Raw genomic sequence first — 11127 nt, forward strand, 5'->3', positions numbered from 1 at the left:
GATCTCCATGTCTTGACATCAATCTTTCCCCGGATCTAGGAGCTTCACAGTACAGGAACTCCAAAAGACACTGCACTCCTGGTTCTTCTTTCTTGTTGGTAACAGGTCCTTCTCTCTCTGCTCATGTCACTCTCCTTTTGTTTCTCAAAAAGATTGACTCAAGATACAACCTTATCCTGAAGATTGCACCTGGTCTCGCTAACATCATATATGTGAGGATTTACAACACGTAGCATAATTACATCAGGTCAGATCACCTTATATATTAGATTTTGTCATTGGGTGACTACATTATTTTAGATCTCATCATGGGGAGTTCTAAAATAATGTTTTAACTGCCAAATCACTGAGAATCCTAGCTTAGTCAAGCTGACACACAACTTTAGCTATCACACCCAATATAAATAATGAAACTTCTCTGAAACCTTCAAACTTCTCTGAAATCTCTCCCTTGATCACCTCTGGAATTTGAATATATTTCCATTGTTGTATTAAGCTCTGAAGTACAGTGAATTAGTTCAAATGGTTCTTCTATCATACAATTTTTTTTTTTTTTTTTTTCTGATGGGTCTGGGTAAGAGAAGGTAGGAGAAGATGCTGATAAGACTTTATGATTCAGTTGTGAGTGATTGTTAGTAGAGTTAATTGTGATTGTAAAAATTGGGAACTCTAATGTAGGTATAAAGTGAGCCATCTCAGAAGTAGGAAGTGGGGAATCTCACTACCAAGAAAGAAGAGGCAAGAATGGAGCATGTCTATTGGGTCTGATATTCCTGTACATGGAACCTCCTCAACCCAGGAAACAGACCTGTGACACCAGGGAAGTAGCAGTGGAGCAGCAACAGAAGAAGAACCAAGAGTCAGAGCACCAGAGTGCTGGGCTTCCTGGTGAGTCAGGCTAAGTACCTTTTGGTTAGAAGTTCGCTTGTGAAGGGGAATGCCTTCAAGTATATTATTGGAGAAGCTAAGTTTGCTGGCCCGCGGGAGCATGAGTCTAGTGCCTTCAGGCTGAGGTCTGTGGTGGAATAGTGTGCCCTTTGGGCATTTATCAGCAGCACTAAAGAACTTTGTAACACTGTCAAAGCAGGGCAGAGGCCAAGCCAATGTGCCTGCCTTTGTGCATGACTGAGAAGAGGCCATCCAGACCCAAGACCTTTATCCTGAACATTTTTCTGATCCTACATTGTAACCTGTTAACTTCCTTAAAAACTCATAATTGTGATTCAGATCTGTGAGTTTGTGTGGCAGTTTTCCAATGGATTGTTGAAACCAACAGAGAAGTGGAGACTGTGGTAGGGATGGTTGGTGTCAGAATTGGTAAGGAAGGTTGGAGAGTGGAGGCATGTCTAACCTCAGCCTTACAGAAATTGGTCTTGGGCAGATGCTGATGTTGATATTCCCTTTTGTGAAGTTGGAGGAGGTCAGATGCTGCCTCCATGCTGTTTTTTTTTGCATGTGTCTGAGAGATGGTATTTATTAGTTTTGGAGCAAAAGCTCTTGAATCATACATGGACTTAGATATTCTAGCAATATAACCTCTGGCAAGTCAACTAACCTAAGTCTCATTCCCCCCCCTCCCCATCTGTTAATAGGTTTAATAATAGTATGTAATGGAGTTATTGTGAGAATTCAATGAAATGATATATATTAAACATTTAAGCCAATTTCTGACATGTAATATACATAATGCATTTAAGCCAATTTCTGACATGTAATATACATAATGCATATGTTAGTTACTCTTGGTTTATATAACCAAAACACCATTTACTGTCAAGTCAACTCTGACTCATAGAGTTTCAAAGACTAGCCTTTATGGAAGTGCATTGTTATCTCTTTCCCATGGAGTGGCTGATGGGGATTCCACACCAACTGCTATCGAGTTGATTCTGACTATATAGGGTTTCTGAGGTTGTAAGTCATTATGGGAACAGGCAGCTTCAGCTTTCTCCTGAAGAGCAATTGGGATATTTGAACACCAGACTACATACACTGGTTAGCAGTCCAGTGCTTATCCTACAGCACCATCAGGGCTTTAATATACTTGAAAGCAATTAACAACTTCAACCCTGCAGTTAGCTATTGCTGCATAAAAAATTACCCCCAAACTTTATGAGTTAAAAGAGAAATTATCTATTATGTCAGTTTCTATGGATCAAGAATCTGGTTGTAGCTTAACTGGGTGCCTCTGAAATCAGGGTTTCCTGGTGGTGGTAGGGTGCTGTGGAGTCAGTTTCAATTCATAGTGACCCTGTAGAGTGTTCTGAGGTGGTAATTTTTATGGGAGCAGAAAGCCTCACCTTTCTCCCATGGAGTGGCTGGTATGTTTGAGTTGCTGACCTACAGCCCAACTTGTAACCCACTATGTTACTAGGGCTCCCTGAAATTAAGATATCAGCTGGAGCTACTGTCTTCTTAAGACTCTACTGGGGGTGGGTACACTTCTAAGCTCACTCATGTGGCTGTTGGCAGGCCTTAGGTACTTGATGACTTTTGCCAGAGGGATGCTGATAGAAAGATAGTGCTTAGCAGCCACTTCCTGGCCACAGGGGCCACTTCATAAGGCAGCTCAAAACATAACACCTAGCTTTCCTTAGAACTAGTCAGTGAGATTGTGAGAGAGGATGCCCCAGACAGAAGTCACAGTTTTAGCCATCTGATCTCAGAAGTGACAGCCTATCATGTGTGCCATGTTCTATTTGTTAAAAGTGAGTCACTGGATCTGGCCCAGTCAAGGGCAGGGAATTATACAAAGGCGTGAATACCAGGAGGTGGGGATCATCAGGGGCCATCTTAGAGGCTGCCTAGCACAAGGAGGGCGGTGGCTTACAGACTAATTTTTGTGTTTTTATGTTTTCACTGCTTGGCATGGGAACTGGCCCAATAAATCCTTAGCCCTATGACTAAGAAGATTTTCTTAGTTCTGGAAAATATGAGAAATTCTTAGTTATCAGCTGCCCACACAGTTTTGCTTTTGTTGTTCTACCTTAGGGCAACAGCTATTACCAAGGCCTAACACCCACAAAAGGAGGAAGTATGTTGGCAAGAGATCATCCTACACCTTTGTAACAGGTGGAATGGACTGCCAGATAGCATGTATGAGGAAGGATGATGAAAAATGAGGGAAAAATCATACATGCAGCTTATTTATCTAAAGCCTTCTCACTTTCAAAATCTTTTTCCTGTTTTTTTTTTTTGCCAGTAAATCAAAAGAAAATGAGCATTATGCTCCTCCTAAAAATTCTGCAATACTGTTACATTTAAGGAAAAGATAAATTATAATTAACCGGTTAAGGCAAATATGTCACTTAGTATATGATTAGTAGCCATGATTTGTGTTGATCATCTTTTTACTAGCAATCCAAATGAATTCCTACCATGCCAAGCTCCTGGAATGACCATCCCTCACTGACGCCCCAGAGTCCTGGCTCCTAAAAATAATCATATTGTATAGGATACCATTGTGTATGGAGGGATACTCATGGAAAGATGGTGCTTATCTTCTGGCTTCTTTTCTTACTTAAAGGGTAGCACTGCAGGACAAATGACTGGTAACCATAAGGTTGGCAGTTCAAACACACCAGCTGCTACTGGAAACCCAATGAGTTGGAACTGACTCAATAGTAACAACAACATAGGATAACTACAAAGCACACAAGCACGTGACTTAGAAATTAAATTTATATGCTCTGCGCTAGTTACAAATTTTAATTCCCTGTCCCATGTTGTTCTGAACATCTTCCTCCAAGTTGGCTAGAAACCACTACAATTATCACTGATAACTACGTTTTTAAATCTTCAACCATTCATTGGTGGAACTGAGTGATTTTGTTTCTTTCACAGTTTAGCACATATGAATGGTACACACTAACCCAAACCAAACCTATCGCCTTGTTGAGTCCATTCCAACTCCCTGTGACCTTACAAGACTGAGCGGAATGACCCCCTAGGATTTCCAAGGCTGCAAAGCTTTACTGAGACAGACTGGCACATCTTTCTTCCATGGTGTGGCTGCTGGGTTTGAACCACTGACTTTTACCAGCACTTTAATTGCCAGGATTTTTCATAAAACACAAACCAACTGCAGAACCAAACCTAATCTTGCTATGATTCCACCCCATAGCAACCCTATAGGATAGACTCTAACTACCTCATAGGGTTTCTAAGGCTGGAATCTTTATAAAAGAAGACTGCCACATCTTGCTCCCATGAAGCGGTTGGAGGCCAAGCACTAACCACTACGCCATCAGGGCTCCTTTGGACTCTTTATTGTTGTTGTTGTTGTTGTTAAGTGACATCAACCCATTTTACTTGGAGCGGCTGATGGGTTTTGAACCGCTGACCTTGCAGTTAGCAGTCTAGTGCTTATTCTACAGTGCCATACCAGGACTCCTGGGCTCTTTATGTTGGATGTTATTGTTAAGTGCCGTTGAGTCGATGCTGACCTATACTGACCCTGTATAGGGTTTCTGAGTTGCAGTTGGTGAGCTTGAACCAATGACCTTGCAGTTCAAACAGCTTTGCAGTCTGGCGCATTAACCTGCAGCGCCATACCAAGCTCTTTATTGTTGTTGTTGTTATGTGCCGTGGAATCGGTTCCAACTCATATAGATCCCCAGTGAATGGAAGCTTGGTGATGTAAACAGTTAAGCACTCTATTGCTAACCCATCCAACCAGGCTGTAGGAAAAGACGACTCAGCAAAGGCAAATCATATTGAAAACCAGATGCATCATGAAACCCCATGAATCCAATGAAGAACTGAAGGCTTACACAGTCTGTGTGTGAGCCCTCAGATCTTCATGACAACTCAAAGGAAAAGAGAATTCCAAATAGACTTCTATTCTCCAAGTAGAAATTCCATTGTTATAGATGAGAACGAAATATATATATTTTGCACTTCCTAGTTCTAGACTGATATATATATGTGCAAGTTTCAAAATTGTGGAAAAATGAAATGAAAAGATAATAAAATATTTCCAAGAATTTTCTGAAGATCCCTGTCATGCATGTGTGTGTGTGTGGTATACTGTTGTTGCCCTTGAATTGATTTTCAACTCCTAGTAATTCCTGTCATGTTTTTAGAATGTAGTCTTTATGGGAGCAAATTACCAAGTCTTTCTCCTACTAACTTTTTGGTTCGTAGCTGAGTGCTTAATTGTTGTGTCACCATCTGGTCTGTTGTTATCGTTGGTAAGTGCCTTAGAGTCAGTTCTAATTGGTAGTGATCTTGCATAGGGTTTCATAGGAGTGCCTGGTGGGTTTAAAACACCAACCTGTGGTTAACAATCCAGTGCTTACCCTACAGCCTAACACCCAAACTCCATATCTGGTGTAGTACTATAAAACTTTAAATTAACATGCAATATTAAGAACTAAAATGAAAATAAAGCTGCAAAGCTAGGTGCAAAGTGGAGTACACTGTGGCCTGGAATAGCAATCTGTGAGGACTCTGAAATGGAGCCTGGCTGTTGGGATTCTTGAATTCCCTATTCTCACCCCAGACCAGTAAAACTGTGGCACAGCTGTTCTTGTTGTAAAGGGCAGTTATGTAGGGCAGTATTCCCAGAAGCTTTCTGTTCTCGATCTCAGCTAAGTAAGTGTTCTAAATATCAGGCTTGTTGATATTGACAACACTACAAATTCAGTGCCAAAAATTGTTATCTTTGCTGCAGATGGTGGTGTGGTTGTGAAACAGCACTTCTCAGAGTAAGGATGCTCTTCAACACTTGAAATAGCAGGGACCTAAGACCACTTTATACTTTATAATCATTAAAATCAGGGAAAGTATCAAGCTCTGAGAAAACTTTCTGGGCAACTTAACTCTCAGCACCAGCTGCTTTGTAGAAGACTGTCATTTCATATTTGGCACTGTCTCCCCTCTTCTAGCTAAACATTAACTCTTCATCGATTCACTTAATTAGTATTTATTGAACACCTGCTCTGCCCAGACATCATGGTAAAGACTGGTGATACAATAGAAGAAAAGGCAGGGAACCTTTCCTCATGGAAGTTAAATAATAATTATAACAATTATGAGAGGACTTCAAAAATTCATGGAAACATTGGATTAAGAGATAAATAAATTACATATTTATCTCTTAATCTAACGTATAAACTTTATTTCTCCACATAAGCTCCATCAGGGTCAAGACACTTTTGTAAGCGTTGATCCTAGCTGTTTAGTCCATCCCAAAAGAACTGAGGATCCTGGGAATTTAATCATGTCGATGCAGTCTTGTAAAATTGTCCTTGTTTGATGAAAAGACTGGACAGAAGCATTGTTATGGTGGAGAAGGATTCTCTGGTGAAGCTTTCTGCTATACTCTCATAATAAGCAGATATTATTTCTGGTCTTGCAGAAAATCAACAAGCAAAATGTCTTGAGCATCTCAAAATTCTGTTGCCACAATGTTTGCTCTTGACCAGTCTGCTTTTGTTGTGATTGGACCACTTCCACTTCTTAGTAGCAATGTTTTAATTGTGCTTTGTCTTTCAAGGATCCTATTGGTAAAACCATATTTCATCTGCTGTTAAAATTATTTCAAGAAATGTTTCAGAATCTTAATTCCATTTGTTTAAAATTTCCATTGAAAGCTATGCTCTTGTCTACAGTTGATCTGGGTCCAACAGTTTTGGAACCCACTGAGCAGAAAGTTCACTCATCTTTAATCTTTCAGTCAGAAATGTATGTTATTGTTGATAAGTGTTGTTGAGTTGGTTCTAACTCATAGGGACATTGTACAAGGTTTCCGAGTTTGTGAATCTTCAAAGGAGCAGAAAGCCTCTTCTTTCTCTCATGAAGTGGCTGGTGGGCTCAGACTGCCAATCTTGTGGTTCAGAGTCCACATGCTACCTAGAATTACATAAGCTGAAACAATTGAGATGTCTGCATTGTTGGATATTGTTTCTCCTGTTAATTGTCAGTCCTCTTCAATTAGGACATGAACAAGATTACTATTTTCCTTGCAAATTGATGTGGATCGTTTGCCTCTGCGTGCTAGGTCCTGAGTCAGGGAAGTTAGCATTTGTTCCTCAATCTCTTATAGTTATGAAATCTGTATCTAAAGGATGCATTTTCTCTCAAGTTTTTTCCTCTGTGGAGGATAGTTGTTTTTCAAAGAGCCTCAGTTCTTTATTACTTATCTTTATACCTGTAATTATAAAAATGGATTATTCTTGTTCACTAGTTGATACTATCTAAGGGTGACAGCTGATGTAACCAGAACCAGCTGGTGAGGCAGGTAGCACTATGACTGTGGTCCAGACTCCTTGCTTTGGAACAAGACTCTGAGGGAGGACCAGCCATGGGAGCCTGCCAGCCTCTGGAAATGCTATGAGGTGAGTCTGTGTGAGGCCACGCTGACCTTGCCTAACCCATGGCTCACATGTGACCTCATTGAGAGTCTGAGGGAACTTGAGACACAGTGTAGGAAGAAGTGTGCTGGAGGAAACCAGTGTGGGCCAGCACATGACTGTCATCGCTGATATGCCTGAAATGGGGGGACAGGAAACCTTCCATTTTAAGTAAAATTGCACATAAAGAATCAGGTTCTCATACTCTAGTCTTAAGCCCTTGAAATTGCCCCAGAAGTTCCCTTCAGCATTAAAATCCCACCTACCATTTTGTTTTCTCTAGTTATTATGGCCTCTTTTCCTTAGACATCAAGGTTAAATATTACAAGGGCCAATTATTTGATTAAGGACCTCTGGTAGTGTAGTGGTTATGAATTGGGCTGCTAACCTCAAATTCAGGAGTTCAAAACTACTAGCTGTTGGCCTGGCAGCTGCTGAGGAAAGTAGAAGGCCATGTCTGGAAGTCGTTGAGGCAAAGTCACAATGTTCCGGATCGAGGGCCTAGTGCCAAAGCTGGACCCAGAGGAAATGAAACGGAAGATGCACGAGGATGTGATCTCCTCCATACGGAACTTTCTTATCTACGTGGCCGTGCTGCCAGTCACTCCATTTATCGTAAAGAAATTGGACAGCATATGAAGATTTGGCATCACATGTGAATGTACAATATGAAGAACCTGGCTCCAGTTTCTCCTCCCATCTGCAAATGAGAAGACCCAGAAAGATATGAAACTGATTGAATGGACCTAAAAAATCTGCTTGTGAAAAATAACTTTGCTCTGGTTACTGACTTTCTTAGCTAAAATATAAAACTGTTTGGTAAGTATGAAGATTTCTTGTGGTCATATTGCACCCTTAGGCCTCCATGAATGTTGGTATAATTGTAAATAATGTTAAACGTCATTTTCTAGCAAGTAATAATTGTAAGAGGATTGTGTTTGAAATGGTTCTCTCATGGCATTCATTTCTGTTTACCTTTTATTTCTGTTCAGAGTGTAGCTGTGAAGAGTCCCTTACAATTAGTCATGTTTTGTGGAAGTCAGTCAGCACATACTTAGATTTGAGCCACAGGACCATTAGTCTAATTTTTAATAAATTTATCAAGAAAGAAAAAAATAACAAACTACTAGCTGTTCCATGGGAGAAAGACGAGGCTTTTTGCTCCTTAAAGATTTGTAGCCTTGGAAACCCTGTACAGGATCGCTATGAGTCGGAACTGACTCCACAGCACATAACCACCACCACCAGTAATATGATTATATTTTCAGCATTGCTTAGTTATAAATGCCCCAACATATTCCAGAACTCACTATTTGTATCATTTTTAGAGTATTTAAAAATATACAGGTATGAGTATACATTTAATTATATACACTATAATATATAATATATAGTGTATAATAAAATATACACTATAATATTTCCCCCTCTTAATTACAAATATACAATATTTCAGCTATAGGATGGGTTAAATAGATTCAGGAAAGATGATAGAGAACTTCACCACTGTTTGTAGGGTTCTATGGGAAATATTAGATGTTAAAGTAACCACTTTATAAGCAAATTTTTGTAACACATTCACTTGAGCTGGAAATGGCATGGATACAGTAAATGGTTGTGCGTTTTTCAGGTAGTCCAGTGATTTGTGCCAATTTGTTCTTCCTCTGTAACTATTGATAACAGAGGCGCAAACTGAGAACTCCAGAAACGAACGGAATTTCTTAATGCCCAGGGAGGGATGGGACCACGCTCTGGGCTTTGGAGACTTGCTTATGTTTTAAAAAGTTCTGCCAGGAGTCAAACAGACAATATTTGTGTAATTGTGAACAGGTCCTTAGACCCTTTACAGCTGAGATAATCAACACAGGGAAAGGGGCATGCTATTCTTTATAGTGGGATTAGGACTTTGCTTACTCTATAGACCCATTGAGCCCATGGTGTATGTGGTGTCCTAAAGGGTATGCTGTATCAAAAATGAGCTCTGGTAGCGTATTGGGTACGAGTTGTACTGATAATCTCAAGGTCGGCAGTTTTAAACTACCAGCTGTTCCGTGGGTACAGATGAGGCTTTCTGCTCCCATAAAGATTTACAGCCTTGGAAACCCTATATAGGGTCATTATGAGTTGAAATCGACTCTATGGCAGACGACCACTACCAAAGGGCAAATTGGAGTTCTGGTGTAGCACTGTAGAATAAAGCACTAGACTGTAAGGTCAGTTTGAACTGCAACGTGGGCAGTTCAAACCCACCAGCCAGCCATTCCTCAGAAACCCTATCTAGGGTCACTATGAGTCAGAACTGACCTGATGGCACCTGACAACAGCAATGGGGAAATGGATACCTGGTGTGGTGCTGTGGGATAAAGCACTGGACTGTAAGGGCAGTGGTTTAAACTCTCCATCAGCTCCTTGGAAACCCTATATGGGGTCACTATGAGTCAGAACCGACTTGACGACCCTTAACAACAACATAGGGCAAATGGTCATAAAGTGAGTCATCATTAATTAGAAACATTTTACCTAACCAGGAGGAGGATGAAGGAGTTACCTGGTACAGTAATCTGTTATTAGTCTCTACAACTTGGTTTAGGTGGCCAAAGAGAACTCTCAAGTGAACACTAGGGAGACAGGTGCCAGACCTGCCATTTACAAATTGTATGGCCCTGACCTAGTCTCTTCACTTTTCTGCAGAGTTTTCCTAATCTATAAGATAAGGATCTAAGAAATATATTATTGTTGTTTTCTGTCATGGAGTTGGTCCCATATTCAAGGCAACCACATGCAGTAGGGAAACAAATGCTGCCCAATTCTGCACCCTCCCCATAAGCAGTTGTAGGTTGAACCATTGTCATCCATAGGGCTTTCAGTAGCTGAGTTTTGAAAGTAGATCACCAGGCTCTTCATTCCGGACTATGATAACTTGGAGGCTCTGCTGGAACCTGCTCAATATCATGTTGTTGTTGTTGTTAAGTGCCGTGGAGTTGGTTCCGACTCATAGCAACCCTGTACACGGTTTCCGAGGCTGTAAATCTTTATGGGAGCAGAAAGCCTCATCTTTCTCCTGTGGAACAGCTGGTAGCTTCAAACTGCTGACCTTGCGGTTCACAGCCTGATTCGTAACTACTATGCTACCAGAGCTCCTTGCTCGATATAGCCACATGCAAACCACTGCTAGCAGATTAATGGTAGCTGCACTTGAGGAGCATTGGTTGAAAATTGTACCTGGGTCTTCTGAATGGACAGGATAGAATTCTACCACTGAACCAAAAATACTTCCACACAAAATATTAGAGGAATAATATAAAGTTTGGAGTCCTGGTGTTAGTACTGTGAGTTCAGAAGGTCAATTTGAGCCACAGGGTTGGTGGTTCAAGCTTACCAGCCACTCCTTAGAAACTTATACAGGGTCACTATGAGTCAGAACCCACTTGAATGCACTTAACAACAACAACAAATATTAAGTTTAGTGGCTAGGAGCATAAACTCCGGGTCCAATTTATCTGAGCCCGGTCCTGATTATGTCACTTACTAGTTTTGTGTTCGTCAACAAATCTGTCTTAGTTTCCATAAAACATGGTTGTAAGCTTGTTGTGAAAATGAAATGAATTGATATTTAGTGCCTTGTTGTTAAGTGCCATTGAGTCAGTTCTGACTCACAGTGACCATGTATAGGGTTTCTGAGGCTGGTAAATCTTTGTAGGAGCAGAAAGACTCATCTTTCTCCTGTGGAGAAGCTGGTGAGCTTGAACCACCAACTTTGTGGTTAGTAGTT

Source organism: Chrysochloris asiatica, unplaced genomic scaffold, assembly GCF_000296735.1.
Source record: "Chrysochloris asiatica unplaced genomic scaffold, ChrAsi1.0 scaffold00098, whole genome shotgun sequence".
Classification (NCBI taxonomy): Eukaryota; Metazoa; Chordata; class Mammalia; order Afrosoricida; family Chrysochloridae; genus Chrysochloris; species Chrysochloris asiatica.